We start from the raw sequence: 24,986 nt of genomic DNA on the forward strand, positions 1-24,986 counted from the left end.
AGTTTCAAGCACTGCTAGTGAAGAAAGTGTCTCGTCTGCGTTCCATCTTTTGCTTTGCTTTCCTCTTCCTTTTTTTTTCTTTCTTTCTTTTTGGTGGCGGGAACTTGTGGCGGAGACAATTCTGGAGGAGAAAATTGGACTTGAGAACAGCTAAATCATTGCAAGTAATTGTGCGGCTGCAAGAACCTCAGTGATAAACCAATTCGCCACAGCCGAGCATGTATTCACTAGAAGTATTATATTCAACAGGTGTTTAAAATAGTCTCTTGTCACCACAAAGTCATTTGTTGGAATAGGATTAGCGATATGCTCCTCGAAAATCACTCCGCGAGTGATTACATAACAGCATTATCTTGCTTGAGACGGTCTAAAACGCAGTTTGGTTCTTCCTCCTTTGAGCAGCTGTTCCAACCCTGGCCTATTATAACGAATGTTGCCTCGCTCCTGACGATGATGGTGACGTCAATCCACGACGCATAACAATTATATAAATGGCCAAAAATCGAGTGGAGCGGGCGAAATTCATTATTTGAATAGAAAGAACAGTTTTTGAGTAACCCGTGCTCGTAACCTTTAACGACGATTGTACCTCTCTCTTTTACTGGTAGGTATGCATAGCTGACAGGCAGTAGCTGCTAGCTACTAGCTGATAGGCCGCCTGCTAGCTGATAGGCTGCATAGCATAGACTCGTTTTCTAGACGCAAACGCCGAACTACTTCGAAAATAATTTCATCCAAATAATTATGCTTCTGGCAAACATATACGACTAAGATGACTGTGAAATATTGATATCGTCTGTTAATTCACTTTTCACTGTTAATTCACTTAAGTTTCTTTCAATTTCCTACAAATTTTTGAGCGACAGCTTGGCATTCAGAGCTGTAACTTAAACATAGCTAATTGCAGTTAATTATTAAATTGAACGGCATCAACAACAAAATTACTGGCGGCTACTCACTCTACTGCTAACAATATGCACTTGGTTATCTTCGCGTGGAGTGACCCGTCTTCTTTTTTTTTCGCGATGCCTGATAGTTGATACTTGATAGTTGATAGTTGATAGTTCATAGAGATACCCTGTAGAGCATTAGACAAGGATAAATAGGGGTTGTGGGCTGTATTGTTTGAAAGTGGTACATGCTTTTCTATCATTGGATATAACCACCTAGCACTAGTAACCTTTACTTATAGTTACTGTGCAAGCAAACGTTTGCTCACAGTTAAATATACCAAAGGAAAAGTTACTGCACATTCAGCGGACTTGTGTTAGATTCTCAGATCGCAATGTATCCTTCAATTGCTTTATTTAGATGCGATGAAAATAGACTCAAGATTCGTGTGTTTTATTTGCAACTAATGTGATTGTTTACGCCTTCTTTCTAAATGCAAACACAAGTACACATGTCCTCACAGTATGTAATGACCACAGAGATGACTGGTAGGCTAGTAGTGAAGGAAGCATTGCAATAAAGAGAAATACGAAACATAGCCTATGCGCATGTTCAACCCTCCGACTGAGTCTGCATAGCGAGATGTAATTTGTCCCCCTTTTTTTTTTTTATTCAGCATTGATTTAGACACAGTGAAGGTCTTGGATGGCAAGGCTAAAGGCAGTACATTGTCTGCCTGACTAAGGCCCTGTCACCCATACATTGCTCAACAGTGCGGTAGCATACAACATACAGATAGTATACACACATATCAATAGCGTGGATTAGACATACATAGCATACATTGCAAACATACGTGCATTAAATACAACAATCACTATACAACTTTCTAAGTAGAAACAGTTTAGGATCAACAGAGTAATATGAACACGAAAAAAAATTTATATATATACAAGCACAAAATGAAACGCACTTAAAGTAATTGTACATAAAACACACAAAAAACCAATTAGCACAATGTCAATCAGAAAGGGAAAGCAAATATTTTTTCATGGCACTTTTAAAGTAGCTTAATGATCTGAAGTTTTGCGCGATAGTGATCGTGTTAGGATGTGCATTTATGAAGGATGGGACTAAGTATGCTAGTTGTTTTTTACCGTAGTTCGTCCTGCAAAATGGAACTCTAATATGGTCATGCCTGAAATTGTATTGGGTGTAACTTCAGGGGTGGCTTTGATAAAAAATGAGTGAATTTTTCACGAGTTCGCCTCGTATGTATATAGCGAGCTTAAGTTCGTACAGTTGATTAATTTTTAAAAGTGCATGCTTTATGAAAAAAGGTGCCGTGTGATTGCGGGGTCCAAGGTTCTCAACACAGCGAACTGCTTGTTTTTGGAGACATATCAATCGATCCAAGTTTGATTGGAATGTAGTCCCCCATACCAACAGGCAATAACTAAGATGAGACTGAATTAAAACATGATACAGACAGCGTTTTAACCAAGTAGGAACAAGGTATCTAATTTTAAACAATATGCCTATTGACCTACAAATGCTAGAATGAATCTTCGTTACATGAGGTGTAAAACTCAGGTTCTCATCAAAAAGCACACCTAAATATTTAAAAGCTGAAGTCCGCTCGATTACACAACTATTGAACTTTACACAAAAAGCACAGTCATCAGGCCTATTTCTAGGCTTAAAAACCACATATTTTGTTTTATTGACGTTTAACTGCTGGTGGTTTGCTAACTAAACTAAAAGTTGATCTAACCAATTATTAGCTGTAATTTCTAGCACTCGTAGACTGTCACCTGAGAAAAACAAACTTGTGTCGTCAGCATACAAGACTATGTATGCCCTTTGTTCTTTAGTTGTTCTTTAGACCCTTTGTTCTTTAGATGTCCATGCTTTCCATCACCTCGCCACAGCTGTGCGGGAGATCTCCAACTACATGTGCGCGAAGAGCCAATGACGCCAGTTCCGGAAAAAGTGGCGTAAATCCAAATGCTTCGCTGTGGAAATAAAAATTATGGCTTCTTCTGGTAGAATTATTCAGCAACGAGCCGCGCATCAGACAGACAGAGCGTCAATGATATAATATAGTGTTCGAGTAGGATTTCTCTTTTCTTGCGATAGCAACTACATGGACACTCCAGGCGCGTTTCTGCCGACGGCGTCGCCGTGAGGTTCTGGATGAGTGAAAGCGTGTGAGGGTGAACTGACGCATGCGGTTAAATCTCGCGTGCGCGAGCGAGGAACGCGGCCCGGATGCGTGTCCTGTCCTGTAGCGCGCGAGGCAGGGGATCAGGCGAGGAGGGAGGGGCGTTCTTCTGCGGCGGCTGCTACGGTGCCTCGATGTCTTCCTCGCCCACCGTTCCGTACAGAGTGGAGACAACCACGGCGTCTCCTACGGCGTTGGCCACGCGAATCGCGGACGCCGTAGTAGGCGCCTTTGGCGGAAGCCGTAGGGACGCGTGGCCGGCGCTCATGACTTGCAAGCGGTCTGCGACGTGGCTAAAGTGCGCGCCCGCACTGGGCTCATTTTGAAAGTGATCTGCGATATTTGCAGTGTGCGCGTAGTGCCGGTAGTTTCGTATGCGCTGTGCTTTCGACGTTTCGCACGTGTTGAAGCGACAGATGCACGGATGTCAATTGGCTTGCGGCTGCTGCCGCGATTCCTAAACTCAGCGTTTTCACAGAAAGTTTCCGCTGTCATCGAACGATGTATGTTCATGTTTACCTGCACGCGTGACACAGTGCTGGTTAATCTAGTCAAAACACTTTGACGGGCTAGTTGGTTTGAATACATGATAGAATGTGTAAGCGCCACTGAACAAGGACGTAGAAAGAAGCAGACACACAAAGACAACGCTGTCTCCATGTGTCTGTTTCTTTCTACGTCCTCGTTGAGTCAGGCTTACACATTCTGTTATTGGTAATTTGGTTAGTAAGCGAATGTTTACAATTTTATACAGCCGATAAACTACTATCTTTACTTCGTACTACTAATTTGCTATCGCAATCGGTGTTTCACCTTTCAGGCAGAACTGCGCATTTTTTTTTTTTTTGTTTATCCTGTGCGTGACATCGCCTGTACTCGAAGTTCATCGTCGCGGATAACTTTGTGCTAGGAAAGAATCCACAGCAGGCTAGCTTTATGATAGCATAAGATTCGCAACAGCGCTCTTCCCAGCGAAGGGGTATTTTTGCACGAAGGAAAGAAAGGCAAAGGAAAAAGGAGGCTACCTAGAACACGTGCTGCCTTCAGAACTGCAATTGTAAAACAACAATAATTAGATGAATTCTGCGAAAATGCGAGAAGGAAGACGACATAGTGGGTGTAAAAAAAAAGACCAAAAGAAAAAAAAACAGGGCAAACCACGTTAGCTGTGGGCGTACGCCCGCAGTCCCTAGAGGAATATAATCGCAAAATAGCAAAAGTAACAGCGAACGCGCTGAAGACAGCGAGGTCTCAATGCCGATAGGGCTTACAGCTGCCGACCTCTTGGCATTTCGTCTCCCCTGCTCCTGTGAAGAGAAACATCGCGTTGACGGCACGCTGAGTGACTGGCCGCGGCGTTCCATCTGAAACAAGCCTCCCTCTATCCAGAACAAAAGTAGACAAAAAGATAACAAAACGGTTTCGAGAAACCGCGAACAGATTCTAGACTCATTTCGGCGTTCTCGAGGCACGCGCTAAATATAAAGCAAAACTAAATAAATAAATAGCAGGCCAAAAGCAAAATGTTCCAGGGAAGGTGAGTGAGAAAGGGTAGGATGGAACAAAAGATCAACAAAACGGAGGCGAAAGCAGCTGCGCAAACGTTGCCTCACGCGTTCTCTGACAGCCTCGCACATAATTAGGTTATCCACACACGCGTCGCTGGCTCGGCGCAATTCCAGCCCGGAACGCCCAGAGGGCAGCGGCGAGGCCTTCTCCCTACGCACCCTACTCCCTTCCCCGCATCCCTAATACAAGAAAGCAAGAAAACGCTATGGAACAGACAATGAAAAAAAAAACATGAACGACTATACAGACAGACGTATAACCAGGGTCCTTACCCACAGACTTGCGCATACACAGGCTTTCCTTCGAGAAGAACACAGGGTTTGTGCGAGGGCCTCCTCTCCACTCAGCTAAGGAGGAAAGAGAGACGATGCGAAAGAAATACTTGGGGGAAAAAGGGAAAAATGGGAATAGGCGCGAAAAATCTGCGCGGGAATCGCGGGGCGCTGAGCTGAGGCACTCCGGCCGCAGCAGCAAGGCAGCACGGCACGAGATCCGAGGGAGAATTCCTCGCGTGCCGCCTTCGGTCGGCGCCTACTTCGGCCGGCGTCGTGTTCGCCTTTCATCAGGGAGCACGGTCAAAGGCGTTCGACGATGCCCCATTTGCGCGACGAAGCCCCTCTCCCCCGTCTTAGTGCGACGCGAACAAACAACGTCGTTTGCGGTGCCGAGCTAGGAGTTTAGTGTACGTGCTATATAGGGGCGGCTGTTAAGAATCCGTTGGGAATCGGACTTCACTCGTCGCCCTGGCCTTGCGGTTTTTTTTGTTCTTTGTTTTATTTCTTTTCTTCCCTGACCGTTGTGATCCGCTTGTCCCCACTCAATTCACAGTAACATGCCGAATGTGCTTCATTCCGAGCCATTGTTGACTGTGGGCCAGCTCCCCTGCCTGTCTTCATCCCCGGCATTGTGATCGGTTGCCCGACCTACCTTCAACTGCCGCATTCCGCGAGCCTTGCATTGAGATGTTGAGCGAGAGGATCACTGAATTCGAAGGAAGCGTCAGGTGAATCACAATAAAGGTGGGCGGAAATAAAGAATTTCAGTAGTCTCCTTTCTTTTCCTTATTGGCCGAAAAAAAAGTTGCCACTAGACAGCCGCAGACTTTCGACGAAAGTTGCAAGTCTTCTCCGCTCTAGTGGAGACTTATTCTCGCAATCTTGCTCTCCCGGCGTTGTGAGATGAGCCGTAATTAATTTACATACATTCTCCTTTAAAAAGCTAGTTGTTGCGTTGCGATGCATCTTTCCTTCTTTCTTTTTTTGTTACCGGAACTGTTTGTAGTTTTCACTGCCAGCGTTTTACATAAAGGTTAGGTACGTATAGTCTACGAAATGCGGGTTCCGCGAAGAAGTTGAATGTCAGCCCAGTTTGAACTTACATCTATTTTAAAAGTACAACACTACATTGGCCGAGCACACCAGTACACGTAGCACTTTTGAGATCGAGGCTGATCGGGCTCCGTTCAACATTTTTTGTTTTGTTTTCAGATCTCGCATCCCGTGAGCTCCTGACCTTGCCCTTAGAAAGTGCATCGCAACTACTATTTCGTAGTTCGAAACCTTATTGCTAACAAGCGCACAGCAGAGACTGAGGATGCATTTGGTTCATAGGGGTAAAATGGCAGAATGAAACGAAATAATTAAAATGGCTTGTCTTAGTGGAAACTCACTACGGACACTTCGCTATTACATGTTATTCTTGATATCTCGAGGTATAAAAAACTGTTTTTCTACCGAGTGTTCAGGACCTCAAGAGAGGTCCTCTATGCCTTCGTAGGAGTGTCTTTCTTTATTTATTGACACGATGAATGGGGCAGATGTTAACGCACCACTACGGCACCGGCTGCCTTATGGCTCTTGAAAAAGTGGTACAGTTACATATATACCTTTGCGTACTTTTTCCCATGTATGCATGTTAGAGAAAAGCAGTCTAACAAACAATACATACGCTACAACTTTACCACATTGGAGTCACAACAATAGCACGACTTTAGAAAGAGACTCTCAATGTAATAATACGAATAAAATCAATATGACAGTATACAACGAGATTAGAAATAAACACTCAAGCAACAATGCAAACGATAATGATATCACATATACACAGTGAAAGTACAAAGTAAAAGGACCCTCTTATAGACGAAATTCGTTTTCTTTTTCACAGCGGAGCAGTGTTAGACTAGTTTCCAGCGCTTCGTGATGTGCGTTTGCGAAACATAACATGTGGGCCGCGTTTACGGGGGTATGAGCCATTGTTTAAAAGGACACTAAAGGCAAATAATAAGTCGACGTGGACTGTTTAAATACCATTCCATAAATCTCGCAACGCTTGTTTCGTGCCACGAAAATACTTAGTTCACGAGAAAATTACATTTAAAGTGTTCGAATACCTTTTTCGAAATTCAAATCTCCCGCCATCCAACCGGGGGAGTGGTGACGTTGCATAACGCCATCGACGCCCTTTGCTGCTGTCGGTGAGTAAAACGGTGCCCAACAGACGGCGGCACCGAGCTAAGACAGGGCGGTGGATTCGCCGCTGCAGCTGCTTTTTTGTAAAGTGGCGTAGACAGTTCGGGCATCCCGCGACACAACCTGGAAGTTGAAATATCTGCTACTTGCAGTTTCGCAAGCCAGCAAAATCAGCGCAGCACTACGCGATAACGAAACTGCTGAAACGCGACAGCGTGGGCTGCGCAGAGTCAAGCGAAAACGAAACCTTTCGACCGCCCGCGTGGTTGTCAAGGGCAATTTCAGTGAGCTCTTTTTTCTAAAAATGAAATAGAACTGCATAAGTAGCATTTTATTTCGTCATTTAATACAATATAATGACATTTTTTTGCAAAGAGTGGTTTAGAACCAGTGACAAAATTTAAGTGAGGAGTGCTTTCGTCATCAGGCAAATGCTTGAACGTCCTGGGGCAGTCTCTAATCATGGCCTGCATTTACGTGAGTTTCTCGATTATTAACGCCCTGTTTGCGATAATATTGACGCCTTAGAGATTCCCGAGCACTAGTTTATTACTTTAGCTTGAGTTTTTATTTGCCTTCAGTGTCTCTTTAAGGGGGTATGAGCCTCTAGGGGGCATGACTCTATATGTGAACGACGTACAGATCACGTGTAAGTGCGACAAGCCGTTCGGCGATCTGGACATCATAATGTGCGGGGATCTGCGACAACTTCCTCCAGTTCGTGCTAACGAGATCTTTAGGAATGCACGTGGTCACAACAAGGTGTTCAGCCCGAAGGTGAAGTGGCATTTTCTCTCCTACTTCCCGTTGCGGCAGGTTGTGCGTCAAAAGGACGCCGCGTTCTAGGCAATCCTCACGAAAATCGGGGACGGGAGGGTCCTCTAACCGGAAGGGGTGCGCTTCGTCGAGAGTTGGTTCGTCAGCGCTCATCGAGCCTTGGTCGTTGCGCCCGGTGCTGTGTGACTCTTCTACTCTAATAAGGACGTCGATGCGTTCAGCACCGATGTTGCCCTACAGGGTGTGGGAGATGAACACGAGGATAGAGCAGTTGGCGTGTACCTCAGGTACAGGTCCAACGACGAGTTTGTTCGCGCACAGGCCAAGGTGACCGGTGTGACGCATGTCCAAATGGGCAATTTACCCCATACGACACTGATCGTTCGGGGCAAGCCCTACATGGTCCCGTTCAACATCGTGGTTAGGACGGACTCGTGAACGGTGCCGTCTGTATACTTCGCGAGATCGAGTACAGGGAAGGCGACGCGCACGATGCAGTGCGCATATGGGTGAAATTTGATGTGGTCATCTGGCTCAGATCGAAGTAAAGCCCCTTGCGCATGCTGCTTGGAGATGGAGGATCAAGATCATGTCCGATTGGGTGACCATCGTGTTGCGTACCTTCACCTTCACCCTGAAGTGTTGTTGTTGAAGACTGTTGAGCTGCCGACGAAGGCAGTTTCCGGTGGTTCAAGCTAGTGCGGTCACCGTGCACAAGTCCCAGGGGGCCACTTACCCTAACGCGGTGTGCGAGTACGACAGCAGGCGCCCACGGAAGCTAGTGTACGTGGCACTGAGCCGCTGCACTGACGTTAACCGCCTCCACCTTACCAACGCCAAGGGTGATCACGCGTTCTACCATGCCAGAGAAGACTTAGATTGTGACCGACAGGACGAGTTTAGATGCTTATGCACACATAATTTTCCCCATGTAACCAAGGTGTGCGCTGCTCGACTCCTCGAGCCACATTCGCTCGTGCTCGCCTCGTTGAACGGGAGGTCGCCGCGTCTTCACGCCACGGACGTCGTCCACGATGCCATGCTTAGAGACATGCTTCTCATGTGCCTGTCCGAGACCTGGACGGATGTCCTGCTTCAGCTAGATGGCTACACTGGCGTCATGTGCGACAGGCGCGTCGATTCCCGAGCGGGTGACGTTTCGATCTACGCAAAGAAGGTCAGCGCGGCCGTGACGACCTATGTCTTACCGAAGACGGGTGACAGCCTCGCCTTGGAATGTGCCGAAGCGTGCGCCGTACAGACTGGGGGCGTAATCGTTGTCGCCACCGCATACGTTCCTTTCGGAGCCGTCAAAGAGGTACCTTGAAGAATTTACAAACGACACATTTGGGTAGGTCCCCTCGGTGGACCTTAATCCAGTCGTCACTGTGGGTGACTCTAACGTGGATGTGTCTCATCCCTACGGAAAATAGTTCTTGGCGTTTCTCTTGGGAAGGTTCGGCCTTTGATACTGCACCAAGACCCACGTCCCCACGACGTGCCATTGGTCGTGCATAGAACTAACGCTTGCTAAGAACATCTCCCTTGTCGTCACAGAGCTCATGACCGTCTATCGTAAAGGGCATAAAGTAATAATTATATACTGTGGTCACGAGATAAACGTAAAAAGCCAGCAGATACCACGCCCTGTGGGACTCGATGTTGTGCGAAGCAGTGTGCGGGGAGCCTACCAAGTTAAAAAAACGACCATGACAGCACCAAGACGTAGGTGGTTGTTTCATGACCTACATGGCATGCATGTCCTAATAGTCATGTCATGACCTATCATTTATGTTCGTCAAACACTCTTCTCATACTATGCCAATTTTAGTACAATCCAAGACGTAGGTGGCTGTTACATGGCCTACATGACACGCATACCGTGACATTCATGTCACGACCTGTCATTTACGTTCGTCATGCACTTTTGTAATACTATGCCATTTGTGGTACATACCAAGTAAGCTAAACGACAATGCGAGCACCAAGACGTAGGCGGCTTGCCTTACGATCTACTTGACAGACATGTCATGTTATTCATGTCATGACCGGTCATTTGTATTCTTCATACATTCTTGTCATACTATGCCAGTTCCAGCACATACAGAGATGTAGGCAGCTGTTTCATGACCCACATGACACGCATGTCATGACCTATCACTTATATTGTCGTACACTCCTGTCATAATATGCCAATTTTTATACCTACGAAGTTAGCGAAACGGCCATGAGAGCACCAAGACGTAGGCCGCTGTTTTGTGACCTAGATGACACACATGTCATGATATTCATGTCATGAGCGATTATTTGTGTTCGTCATACACTTTGTCATACTATGCCAATTTTGATAAATACCAAGTTAACGAAAGGACTATGAGAGCACCAGGACGTAGGCAGCTTGATAGATACTGTCAAAATGACAAATGTTCACCAAGAAATGCGTCACTTTTAATACAAATAAAGTATTAAAAATGCAGACTTCTGCCATATTGCTTTGTTGTTTTATTTTATCTTCTTTATAGGTATATACAGCTCCGCTGATCATCCACTTTCACTGAGTGGAATGGCTGTGATTTTTTTACATGATTTAATAGTGTTTAACAATGGTGCTATCATTAGAAATTTCAAGGCTGTAAAATCATTTCTGCTTGGCTTTTTTTGGCTATGGGCCCAATAATTTCTTCAAACTGAGTGGTTTGCGGTGAAATGTCATAAAAGACGATCTAAGTCAGTGTCTTTATCTTCCTTCACTTCTTTTATGAGGCAGGTTATTTTCACGTTTTTATGCCCCTTTCTGTCTAATAAAGAAAAAGTCTGGCAGAGGCAAAATTTATGGTTAAATTTCGAAATTTGTGCAGGATATCTGTTGTAGTAATGCTTCGTATTTTATGAATATATTTTGCTGAATGTCCTGTCGCTGCCTAGAAAAGACCGTCATCACTGTTATCTGCAGCATGAGCTGTACTATTTGGATTTATAGGATCTAGAGCGTAGGGGTCAGACAGGGAGACACATTCTCTCCAATGATGTTCACTGCGTGTTTGGAAGAAGCGTTCAAGTTATTAAATTAGGGCGGCTTAAGAGTAAGGATTAATGGTGAATATCTGAGCAACCTTTGGTTTGCAGATGGCATTGTCCTGTTCAGTAACACTGGGACAACAAATGATTGAGGACCTTAACAGAGAGAGTGTAAGAGAGGCTTGAAGATTACTATGCAGAAAACAAAAATTGTTCCCTGGCAAGAGAGCAAGAGTTCAGGATTGCCAGTCAGTCTCTAGAGTCTGCGAAGGAATACGTTTGCCTAGGACAATTACTCACAGGGGACCCTGATCATGACAAGGAAATTTACAGAAGAATAAAATTGGGTTGGAGCGTATACAGCAGACATACTCAGACCCTTACTGGAAGCTTACCATTATCACTAAAAAGAAAGATGTACAATCAGTGCATTTTTCCGGTAGTAACATATGGGGCAGAAACTTGGAGACTGGCAAATAAGCTATTAAACAAGTTAAGGGCCGCACAAAAAGCGATGGAACGAAGAATGATAGGCGTGACGTTAAAAGACAGGAAGAGGGCGGTGGGGATCAGAGAGCAAATGGGCATAGCCGATATTCTAATAGACATAAAGAGAAAGAAATGGAGAGGGGCAGGTCATGTAATGCGTTGGTCAGGCAACCGGTGGGCCATTAAAGTTACAAAATGGGTGCCAAGAGAAGGGAAACGCAGTCGAGGACTGCAAAAAACTAGGTGGGGTGATGAAATTAAGAAATTCGCAGGCGCAAGTTGAAATCTGTTGGCGAAGCACAGGGGTAATTGGAGATCGGTGGGAGAGGCCTTCATCTTTACCTGCCTTTACTTCCGTAGCTTTGGGCGGCATCCTAAAGAAATGTAACGAAGCAGTTAAAAAAAATTTCTAGAGCACAAAAGCTTCTCTCGCGCACAATAAATCCCTGCGTAAAGTGTTACATACACTGACCTTTGTATTGCCGTTCCTCTCAAAGATAAAACACCACAACAACAACCTTATTCCCCGTGTTTTCTTCTGTGTTCTGACTGTAGCGTACTTAAGTGACTGGACTTCACGTTTCACTAGTTCTAATGCTGCATTTTTTTAGAGCTGTATGGGACGTCGTTATGTGATTTCAGTGTGCTTCACTCACTTATGCGGCTCAAGTTCAACGTTAACTGTTGTGGGAGTTCCTTCGGTCTACCGGGGCGCAGTCGTTGCTGTGCCTCCGGCTCCGGACTTATTCGCCATTGCGAGGAAAACCCCTCCCAAATGCCTGCTCCTCGACCGCGCGCCGTTTTCCGCAGGCGCTGCGGCCGCGTCCCGCGACGTCATGCTACGCGGCCATCCGATTAGGTCGTGAGGCGTGACGTAGGGAAGAAGCCCCGACTGGGGAAGATCGCCGTGCTTGGGGAGTCGTGCTGCGGCAGGGACGAGCGCCGGTCACGAGAGGCAAGCTGCAAGGTACGTGAGCGGCCACCTATTTGTGTCCCCAACGCCTCCGGCCTAGGGACGTTCACATGCTTTGTCAGCTTGCGTGAGTGTGGCTTGCTGAGTGGCTCTGCGTTCCGCCCTTGCGGCAGTCGTAGGCGCTCGGTGCGTCACATTCTGTGTGTCCGAACCGTCGCAGACCATTGTCGGTGACGATAAGCGCTAGGTAGCGTTTGCGAACGCATTTCGGCCCGCGTGCGCGAACAATTGTTCGACGCGGCGTGTAACCTGCCTTTCCCCGCCATCGGGGACCGTGGGCGCCGAATGTACTCCGTGTGTTTGTGTGCAGTTTGGTACGTGCTGGCCATTTGTGATCAATAAACGCATTAACTGTCCTGGACGTCTCGTGTTCCTGGGAGAGCGCCCATACGTACGGACAGAGCCGGCCAGGCCTTTCGGCTCGGTGCTCGAACCTGCGGTGGGTCTATCGCCGTACGCCTTCGTGCTGCGTCGTGAAGCTCCACTTCTCGGGGGCCACTTGGCGACGCCGTGTGCGGAGATGTAGAGTGAGCCCACACTGTGTATGACTTAATTACACTAGTTGACTGCAAGTTTGAGCGTGTAGTATGTGATTTTCCCATTTATACGGGAGGACCTTCATTGGAGCAATTTTTATGTAAAAAGGAGTAGCTGGCACCTCGCAAGCGCTCGAGAATCTCCTAAACAAGAAATAAGAAGAATGTGAAGCACTGCAGCACCTTATTATTAACGCCATCGTTTTCCAAAAGTGACGTGGGAGAGTCAGGTTCACGAGGAAAATACTACGTTACGCAGCACGCAATAAAAGCGCCGAACAGAAAAGCCTTTCTATTCGGCGAAAATTACTCCGCGTTTGGTGGAGTAATTACTCCGCGTTTGGTTACGAATAGATCGACAACTTCGTACAGCTGATTGCAATCACTTTGCACCTTTTCACGGGAAAGCTCATGTGCTTTCTTATTTCATCTCTGGAGTTTACGCGAGCGTTTCACGAATGTTATAAAACGAGCGAACGTGATTGCAGCGCTTCTCCCGCTCAACGTGACGGCCAGGCGACGCGCGTTCGGGCGAAGGCAGTCACCACCCTTTATGCTGCTGGCGTCGAGTCACCGTGGCCGCAAGGCTTTGGCCTTTCTGCGCTCACACGAGACTCGGATGTAAGTTTCCAAGAAATGGAAAAAAAAGAATGAAAAAGCGGCAAGTTATGGAATGTCATTTGCGCTGAACAAGGTAAAAATGCCGCGTACTAGTTGTCCGTGCCATTAACGACGGTCGTGACAACTATTACAGGCGTCCTCAGTTATTGCCTTCGTTATGAGCAACACTGTCACGCCCCTCGCTCCCGTGCGCTTCTTATTAAAAGCGCCGTTCCTCATACTGACAACTAAGGTGACAGCCGCAAAGCCTTCACTAAAAGGGACACTCATGATAACAACTGCCTTCGCAGATTATGGCTTTATTTATTTATTTATACATTCATTCATTGATTACTTTATTCTTTCTATATTTCTTTTTGCGTTTTTCCCCGTGGCGGTTCTTGACGTCTTTTCGCGCCCTGCTAATCACGGCATTTATGAGCCGTTCTTTCTTTATGTGTTGCGTTATTCTCGTATACAAATTTCTTACTCAGACCACGTTCGTTAGGAAGTGATCACAATAGTTTTAATGAAATACGCCGAACCTAATTTTCAATTGAATTGCAGCTGTGAATTCGGTTATGCAGCTACGTAATAAAACGTACAGAATCTTCAATTACAAAGCGCTTTTGGCCATCCTGTGTGCGACTAGCTAGACCTGGAAGAGAAAATAGCAACAAATTCTTGCCGCATAATTTTTATTTCGTTAAATGAGCAGGACAGCCCCTGGAGCAACAACAGGCCGATAAGTGAACCTGTACCTACATGTGGTGATGGCGGTGTTGCAGCAGGCGGGGTTAGCCTGACGTACATAGCCGGCATTTGTTCCACCTGAGCCTCCTGTGAATGTCACTATGTGGGTCGCCAGATGTCGAAGAACCCCGCATGAAGGCAATGAGCAGTCGTTGCACTCTTTCTCTGAAAGCCGCGGGTCCTCCGAGAAAAACGACATCTTGAAAGGTCCTGTGCGAAAGACCATTCTTTTGCAGGTTGTCGATCATCGCTTTTCTTTCTGTGCCGAACTGCTGGCATAGCCAAATGTTCGGTGTCGCCAATTTCACCACAGAAGGCACAGAGCGGGGAAGCGCATCGTTCAGTCTTGAATAACCAAGCCAGGGTGTACGGGGAGTTGGTTCAGATGCGGTACAACAGCGTTGCTTCTTCCCGAGCGGGTCCATGGGTCAGACAGGCTAGGTGCGGAGTCTGTTGGATCACCCTAAAATGAATGCGGATTTCACCCTTGGGGTTCTGAAAAATCTTTGGCGCTTTTGCTTTTGAGACACATGTCAGTGCTAGGCGTGCAAGAGCGTCAGCTTTTTATTTCGTTCAGTTCGCACTTGGAATGGGATGCATTGAAATTTCACGTATAATCCCTTGTCCATTATAACTTTTATGAGGGCCAGAGATTCTCCTGTAAACTTCTGTCGAAGTGGGCCATGGCGCAATTATTAAACCACTGACTTTAAGTCCGTATGCACCACGACGTCACGTGCGGAATAGGCGCGTAGTTTTCGCAAGTGCGGGGTAATTGCGGCAGTTTCTACTGTCGTAGACAAAACTACGCGATCCAGCCGGCCAGATCATGACCAATCAAGGGAGGGTATGCAGAATGCAGCTGCACAGCTATCTGTTTGCGCACACACCGATCCGTCTGTGTACACTTGTAGGTGGCTTGGGAACGCTGTGCTCAAGTGGTCTAACACAAGAAACTTTGCTTCGGCAGTTGAAATGGTGCGTTTCGCTGGTAGGTGGGGTACACTCAGGCTGCACGTAACGCCTGAAAAAGACCACGGTGGGTCTAGATGACTCAGTTTAGGCCATTTCAATCCTAAATATCGAAAGGTGTTCAGCGCCGCAAGAAATGGGAGTGACTTCTTGCTACTAGCCGCCGGAGATGCACCGCGCCTGAGGGCAACTCGCCCAGCCCTAATAACTGCGTTAGCAAGGCCTGAGATGCCAAAAGGCGGAGTGGAAGAGACTCTGCTTTATTACTAACCTTCTTGTTTGAATACGGCTGAGGAACTCCCACTGCCAAGCGAAGTCTCTGTCTGTACACTGCCTCCAAGCGATCGAATTGGGTCGGTGATTGTGATATCAACGGCAGCTGATATAAATGTGGCTTGTTATCAGTGCAGCGTTCAGTTTAAGCATAGACATAGTACTGTTTCTCCAACGTACACCTTCCATGCTTCGAGGTGCGTTGACTCTTCGCACTGATGCAGCCACAACACCAACTGCGCGTTACCGTGGTAGATTGCTGTCGATGGTGACGCCCAGGAACCGAACACTAGTTGCACGACGAATTGAATGGCCTCTAATATTCAATGACAGGCGTGTTGGCTTCCGCCTCACTCCCGGGAAAAGAATGAGGGCAGATTTTTCCGCTGATAAAGATAGGCCAAGCGTCGACAAGTGGCAATCGGTGATGGAGATTGCGCCCTGGGCTATCCAGGCCAAATGTTTGTGTTGGTACCCCGAGATTCAAATGTACATGTCATCTGCATAGATGGACAATTTAACTGCCGTCCAACCTACCTTCAGTGCGTCTGGAAGGGAGGCCATGGTAACCTTAAAAAGCAAGGAAGATTGGACATTTCCTTGAGGGACGCCGAGGAAAATGCGTCGCTTTTCGCTCATTTCCGAGCTTAACTTGAGCATGTCGCTCTCAGCTTCGCTTGAAAACGTGACTCACCTGTCTCACACACGAAAACACCGCCGCAGCCGACGTTCACGAAACCATCCCGCTGGCACGCCGCTGGTACACGAATCGTTGACTTCTTCTCGATGGCCGAATGCTGATTACTGTTGATGGCAGTACGGATGAAGAACAAAGAGCACGGAAGGTGTCTCGGATAAATTCTGTTTTTATGTACAAGAAACACGCCAAATTTGGGCGTATAATTATTATTTGTAAAACAATTGAGTAGAATTCATTAAACATGTTCTTTTTTTTGCGCCTGCGTCCTCTGGCGTCTGGTGAGAGCTATAGTTCGTTAGGTAGCCGTGACGTAGTTCCTGAGGCCAGATTTCTCGGAGTGTCCGCTCTTAGTCTTTTTCATTCTCTATGGCAAAAGCGCGATCTGGTTATGAGCCACACCGTAGGTGGGAGTCTCGGGATGCATCCTGGCGAGCTAGGTTGTGCACGCTACACCAGCGTTCTTGCACACCACCTCCATCGGATCAACCCTTTCCTGAAGGACACGAGATGTCTGTGTAGCCAACGTCTCCGTAAGGTATGCTTGCATTTATCAGGGCGCTGACGAAAGGAAACACATTTGTCGAAACGATGCATTCAAAGACATTTCATTTTTCCTTATACCAGTGTTGATCGTTCCGTACCTTTGTACTTTCTATGCGCAGTTGTACGGAAGCCATACTTTCCGCAAGGAGTTGATGCACAGCCCTATGAATTCCTTACTATTTTCGTCCAAACTATACAGCGAGAGGAAGCCTAAAAGCAGTGAAGAAGAAACTAGGATTAGGCAAGAATCAGATGTATGCGTTAGGAGACAAAGCCGGCAATATCATCACTAATATGGATGAGATAGTTCAAGTGGCTGAGGAGTTCTATAGAGATTTATACAGTACCAGTAGCACCCACGACGATAATGTGAGAGAGAATAGTCTAGAGGAATTTGAAATCCCACAAGTAACGCCGGAAGAAGTAAAGAACGCCTTGGGAGCTATGCAAAGGGGGAAGGCAGCTGGGGAGGATCAGGTAACTGAAGATTTGTTGAAGGATGGTGGGAACATTGTTCTAGAAAAAATGGCCACCCTATATACACAATGCCTCATGATCTCGAGCGTACCGGAATCTTGGAAGAACGCTAACATAATCCTAATCCATAAGAAAGGGGACGCCAATGACTTGAAAAATTATAGACCGATCAGCTTACTGTCCGTTGCCTATAATCGCAAATAGAATCAGGAAAACCTTAGACTTCTGTCAACGAAAGGACCAGGCAGCATTCCGTAAAGGCTACTCAACAATAGACCATATTCACACTGTCAATCAGGTGATAGAAAAATGTGCGGAATATAAACAACCCTTATATATAGCTTTCATTGATTCCGAAAAAGCGTTTGATTCAGTCGAAACCTCAGCAGTCATGGAGGCATTACGGAATCAGGATGTAGACGAGCCATATGTAAAGATACTGAAAGATATCTATAGCGGCTCCACAGCCACCGTAGTCCTCCATAAAGAAAGCAACAAGGTCCCAATAAAGAAAGGCGTCAGACAGGGAGATACGATCTCTCCAATGCTATTGACAGCGTGTTTACAGGAGGTATTCAGAGACCTGGAGTGGGAAGAATTGGGGATAAAATTTGAAGGAGAATACCTTAGTAACTTACGATTCGCTGGTGATATTGCCTTGCTTAGTAACTCATGAGACCAATTGCAATGCATGCTCACTGACCTGTGGAGGCAAAGCAGAAGGGTGGGTCTAAAAACTAATCTGCAGAAAACTAAAGGAATGTTTAACAGTCTCGGAAGAGAACAGCAGTTTACGATAGGTAGCAAGCCACTGGAAGTGGTAAAGGAATACATCTACTTAGGGCAGGTAGTGACCACGGATCTGGATTATGAGACTGAAATAATCAGAAGAATAAGAATGGGCTGGGGCGCGTTTGGCAGGCGTTCTCAAATCATGAACAGCAGGATGCCACTATCCCTCAAGAGAAAAGTGTAAAACAGCTGTGTCTTACTAGTACTCATGTATGGGGCAGAAACCTGGAGGCTTACGAAAAGGGTTCTGCTTAAAATAAGGACGACGCGACGAGCTATGGAAAGAAGAATGATGGGTGTAAGGTTAATGGATAAGAAAAGAGCAGATTGGGTGAGGGAACAAACGCGGGTTAATTACATCTTAGTCGAAATCAAGAAAAAGAAATGGGCATGGGCAGGACATGTAATGAGGAGGAAAGATAACCGATGGTCAATAAGGGTTACGGACTGGATTCCAAGGGAAGGGAAGCGTAGCAGGGGGTGGCAGAAAGATAGGTGGGCGGATGACATTAAGAAGTATGCAGGGACAACATGGTCACAATTAGTACAGACCGGGGTAGTTGGAGAAGTATGGGAGTGGCCTTTGCCCTGCAGTGGGCGTAACCAGGCTGATGATGATGATACAGCGAATGTAAGTAATTATGGGGAGTACATACGGAAAGGATCTAAGCGTCATGCCTCAGGAGCTTGCTATCTAATGTTTCCCCGTTCTCTGCATCGCCACCACAAAAGCAATCCACACACAACTCATAGTGTGCTGCCGTGGGCCCTCCAACTTTATGGACGCTAAGTTGACAAATTGCAGTCTATACTCCGGTACTTTAAAAAACAAAAGCGAATTCGAAAGACGCGGGCAATGTGTCAAAGGACTCCAAGTATTAGTCGTTTTGTCACAGCCGAAAGCCTCCTAATGCGTAAAACTTGTCTAACCATATATGCGCGCCAGTTTTATCTTCGAATGAGAAAAGGAAAAGTATGCTTCAAATATTTAGGCCGCATTCATTAGGCACTCACCACAGCGGTCGCGTACGCCTAGCGCATCTGTCACACGAGTCTTGAGCTTTCGAATAACGCCATGTTGTCACTGTGGACCAACTGAAGGGAGGAAACTTTAGGCGGTAGGATAGCAGTAACTCCTTCTTTTAACCAGCAGTGTATTTCACGTGTGGGTTATTTGCAGACTGAGTTCGTTCGTGAAGTCGACGACGTAGCATAATTTTTCGCTCTGGTCTTAATGAAAACAGTAGCAGGGAAAATCTTCCAGATAGCAGCCATTTTCAGCCGGTGGCGTGCTCGGTGCTCTTTCCTTGACTTGTATGTTTTTTTTTCGTCTTCGCCGGATCTCCTGCCTACTGGAGAGTTTTAAGATTTCAGAGCCATAGTGGAAGCGTCGCCACCTGGTACGCTATGACAGTCACGTCTGATCAACAGCCGCCCATGTGTTGGTGCAGAGAGTATTACACGATAAACCAGAAATAGCGCGCAACAGACGGTCGGCGATAAGTTGAACCTTTGTCTGTGACCGGTGACAATTCAGCCCTTCCCGTCTACAGCTGCTTTGCAATGGTCTCTCTCGGCAATTCATTTCATTTCCGCACACCAGCTCACACGAAAGCGCCCGAGTGATGTTCCAAACGTTCTGTTATTAGGGACAAAGCGATAGGCGCTGCCTTCTGTCGGAACGAGGCTGTAATACCCGCGGCTACGGCGTGGCGTTGCAATATGCCTAACGTTCGAGGCGACACCAGAGAAGGGCCGACTCATCTTAAAAGCGGCGTTCGCTGGTAAAACAATTAAAGAGCACGAAAGCGCTGTCATAGAATTGCAAATGGCGCTGCTAAAGCGTGCGAACCCCTTCTCTCAGCGCTCCGCCTTTTGCCTGTTGTTCCCCCGCGTTAACAAGTTGTCGTTATTAAGCGTGCGTCGAAACATGCGCGCCGCGGTAACAATGAAGCGGCAACGCCTGGCGCCGCATCTAGCTTGCGGTGATTACATGCAAAACAAGGCGCGTCTCTAATCGACACGACAGAGTAAAACCGCGTCGATAATTCCATCCAGGCTTCGCTGAACGCATCAGTTTTCCGCACGCTCGTCGCGAACGCAACAAAAGGGCTCGGAAATCCACGTTCTTTCAAGGATTCGGCACTTCTGTGGCCGTGCAACGTGACGCGCTCTCAGCCTTTGGCGTCAAAACAAAAGGCACTGCGCGACAGACAAAGGCGCCTGTGGCATTTGCTGTCAGTAATACTGTTTATCTTTTGCTCCGCCTCGTGGTTATTGAAGAAAACTTTTCTCGCTTTCCGCCAAAGGCTTCAGCATCGCTTCTTTTGCTGGCTCATTAGGTGCCTGCACTGTTTAAACAAGCGCTAACCCGCCGTGTAGCATGATTTAAGCACGCCTCAGAGTTAAAAGTGTACTGACAGGGAATTTTAATCCGAATGCACTACATGCCCTATTACGCGAAATATATGTCGGCGTCTCCGAAAGATGTTACCAAAAATGGCCGACATCGAAAAGAGAAACAGGAGACGCCGCGCAAAATGCTCTGATCGAGGTCACATTTCTCAGGGAGGTTCCTGTGAAAAAAGTGAACTATATCTTTGAAAAGAAAAATGACTAACCCTTCTCCTACCGGAAAAGGGGGTAAGCGAAGCTTCTCCTGCGTGCACATGACCTTCGTCGCAATTAAGTAACCCACAGGTAACGGTGCCGGATTACCTTCGGCCTCCCGCTCCCTCAGCTCGGGATCTCCTTCTCGTTGCTGTCGAATTGCCTGCGCTCGTACGGCTCTAAAGGCTCAGATTATAGTCCAACGTTATCAGCACTCGGGCGAACCTCGTTAGACGCGGGCCGCGTCGGGGTGTGTTGGCCGCGTTTGGTTACGTTGGCGGCGCCAGCGCGTCGAACCATCGGTCGAACTATAGACGCTCTTGTTCTCGCCAACGTGACGTAGCGTGTACGCGCGTTAACGCTACGTCGGACTATATTTATGCCTTAAACGGCTGGATCGGTGCGCCGACGGTGAGCCCTTTCACGGGCGAGTTCTCGCCACCGCTCGTCGAACGCTGCCAATACCTCGGGGGAACGCACGCCACGTGGCTGTCCGTCCCATCCATTTTCCGAAAATGAACTGAACGGGAACGAGGCCGGTGGGGGCGTAGGGGCAGCGCGCAAAACCCTTTCCTGCCCTTTCCCTCCCCGACGGACGCGAAACGGCTCTGATTGGTTGCGGAATCCTTGATAATGACACACTCTGGCGCCGGCACAGCTGTCAACTCATCAAACTGCCCTTTCCTGCACATGCTCTGCCCTGGCAGCAGCCGGATTTTTTGCATCACCACTACAACACCACTTTTGAGGAAATACACGCTTAACTTGAAAACAATCACCGAAATATACGAAGCATTTCTTGGCGAACATTTATCACTTTGACAGCATCTATCTAGCCGCCTACGCCTTGATGCTCTCAAAATCGTTTCATTACCTTGGTATGTACCAAAATTGACTTAGTATTACAAAAGTTTATGATTAATATAAATGATTGGTCATGACATGAATATCATGACATGTGTGTCATGTAGGTCAGGAAACAGCCGCCTACGTCTTGGTGCTCTTATGGTCGTTTCATTAACTTGGTAGGCTCCCCGCACACTGGTTCGCATAACATCGATTCCCACAGGGCGTGTGATCTGCCGGTTTTTGATTGTTGTGCTTTAATTTCAATATTGGGTGGCCCTCGACCCAGTAATTATGCTATGAAGCCTCGATTCCCCCGAGTGCACAACAAATAATCAACCGTTACCGTTTAATGCGACCACCTCAAAACGCGCGCCGAGAGCAACGCGGCTTCGGACGTGAAAAAGGAGACCAATGACGTCATTGAAACCTGTTCTGCCGGTCTCGTGGTACCAAATTACCACAGGTGCGTACGCGAACGCTATGCCCGTGCTGTGGAAAGTCGAGTCCATTCAGCCCACAACGGGACAAGAGTAGATAGCGTGTGGCTCAGCGTTTTCAGGAAAAGCGCGCAATTCGAAGGGCCGATTTGGCAGAATTTGGCGACGTGGCCATTGTATGGCCTTCAAACACCTCACCGCGCTGACTGATGGGCTCTTAAGTCGTTTGTGATACCACATGACCGCCACCTCCGCGTTTGGTGAAGCGTTGAGCCTCTTTTCTTTTTTCACGTCCTAAGCTGGCGCTGCACTTGTTGCGTGTTACGAACGCGGCGTTTAAAATAGGGCTGTTATATGAATAATTGTGGCGCTCATGAGAAACTGAGGCTTCGTAGTGCAATTATGAAGGCGACAGCGACATAAAAATTCGCTTCGAGTGTACATATAATTGCGATCGCAATGAAATACAAAGAAATAAAACAGTCTTTGCTAAATGACAGTATAACAAGAAACTTTAAGAAGTACTCTCTATACTGACGTTCTGCACGGATGGATATTTAATGGGTTAGCATTAGAAGTGTCAGAATGCAAAAAAAAAGTGTATGTGAAGTGTGGGACCCGGGGCGGCTTGCACGAACATTTATTAACGAAAACAATAACGAATTTAGGAACGCGTTCTTAAATTCGTTATTATTTTTGTTATTAAATGTTCGTGCAATCCACCCCTGTCACGGGCAGATTCATTCATTCATTCATTCATCTGCTCCGGACCACCATCATTTGCTCTTGGCTCCTCGAAGAGACAGGCCGTGTGTCGAGTGAGCTCCTGAACAACACTGTGCAGGGTGGAGAACGCGGTTTAAATCATGGATCTAAGACCTCACAGAGCGACAACGTAATCGTTACGCATTCCTCGCGCATTTCCCCCCTAAATCGCCATTGAATCTTTTAAAGCGTTTTTTGCCAATGTGCAAAATGCATCTTTATAATCAAATCTGATTTTGTACAGGCGTTCGAGCTCACCAGAGCGACACTTCGTGGAAAAGGCAAGCCCCGTTCGTTATTTTATTGCTGGCATACATATGTTATTGACATAACAAAATTACCAGTGTTTCCTCCGTCTAAGCTCTCCATTACTGGCTAGAGGATTGTACATGTGGCCTCGCTCTCTCTCTTTCTCCTGATTAAGGCTTTGTCTCTTTCTCTTTAGTGTCCTTTTGGTCCTTTTTCCCAATGAGCGAAAAAGCCGGTACTTCACAGCCAACGTGCTCCTCTTACAACGCCGCTTGTAGCGCTGCTTCTTAAAGCGCACAAAGCTTGTGTCCTTCGAAGGATGGTGCACAAATTTATAACTCCACGTTGCTGATCTTGGATGCACAACAATTTAAATGGCTTTGACTTCAGAAGGTGGTGTGCCTGGCTCCCGTGATACCAGAAAGGTGCATTAGGAAAAAAGAAGAGAGAGAATGGGCACTACAGCTGGAAAACTTACTCATCCGGCGCTAGAAAACAGCGCCTCTGCGTATCTTTTTTTTTTGGTAATTGGACGTTGCTCTAACACAGCTTTTACTTCGACCTTCCACAAATCAATCAGATTTTTTTGCATGTCTGGGCGCTGCAATTCATCGCCGAGCGCTGTGCGCAGGGTTGCCCACAGCCCTGGGAGCCGATGGCGTCAACGCTGTACGCGGCTCGTTTTACGAAGTCGGTTGTGAGGAAAGACCGCTGCGGCATCGCCTTTCACTGCTCCCTTCACGCGGCTCCCTCCGCCTTATTACAAAAAAACCGAGATTCGAGCGCAAGCTGCCACCACCGGTTTCGTCGGAGCGCCCCGCTCGAGAAAGAAAGGCCGGAGCAGGTGTCGCCACGGATTTCAATGGCCTTAATCTCTTCCTTGCGCTGCTCCCTAAAAGGATTAAAATGCCTAAACTTTGCGCGATTGAAATAATTTCTTGCCCTTTCATGCTCCATCCACACACGCCCCCCCCCCCCCCCCCCCCCCTCCCCCTACAACCAGCCGCTTTGAACCCTCCTCTTTTTCCGAAGTATATGTTATATACTTTGTTCAGCGAGCACGAGCGGCGCAGAGACCCTCGCTTGCAGAGACAGCCTTGAAAGAGCTCGATACTTACTTTAGTCGAAGCGAACCGTGTTCACAAAGTCTGGCGCTCCCCACAGTTTTCGAAACTACGTTTTAAGAAAACGCGATGAGGGTATATTCCGAAACGCCATAGCGCTATCAAGTATACCATGAACATATGCCAACACACACACACACACACGCACACGCACACGCACACGCACACACACACACACACACTCACACACACACGCACACACACACACACACACACACACACACACACACACACACACACACACACACACACACACACACACACACACACACACACACACAGCACACACACATGCACACACACACACGCACGCACACACACACACACACACACACACACACACACGTAGGCAAGCAGACAGCGATGTTCACATACATATCCATGAGCACACACAGAAACAAACGCGTGCACACTTACACGCACGCACGCATATAAAAAGCACATATAGAGACGCTGCTGACACCACAATTACACCTGCTGAATCACATGGGCTGTACTGCATCATGCATCACGTTTTCATTTCGCAATTACCTTCACTACATGAGGAAGAGAGAGAGACAAATATATTTATTAAGCAAAAAGGCAAAAATAAAACAAGAGACATCTTCAATGGTGCTTGTGGAATTTCTCATCACCTGAGCAATAGTGACGCATCACTTGAGCCATGACTCTTTCCGCGCAAAGTACCCTGCCACCAACAAAAAATAGCCTTCAGTGAAACCCGCATACTGGTTGATTGCGATCCGAAAAACTCCGTACCGAAACGGGGCACAATACAGACGCTAATGTTGGCGTCCTTTTGTTTGCGGATTACTCTCTTTATTATTTTGGTTATGAGTATTCCCGATTAGACGACCTCGTCAAGCGTGGTAACGACCGATCTAGGGATTATTCTTC

The sequence above is a fragment of the Dermacentor andersoni genome, chromosome 5, assembly GCF_023375885.2.
Source record: "Dermacentor andersoni chromosome 5, qqDerAnde1_hic_scaffold, whole genome shotgun sequence".
Taxonomy (NCBI): Eukaryota; Metazoa; Arthropoda; class Arachnida; order Ixodida; family Ixodidae; genus Dermacentor; species Dermacentor andersoni.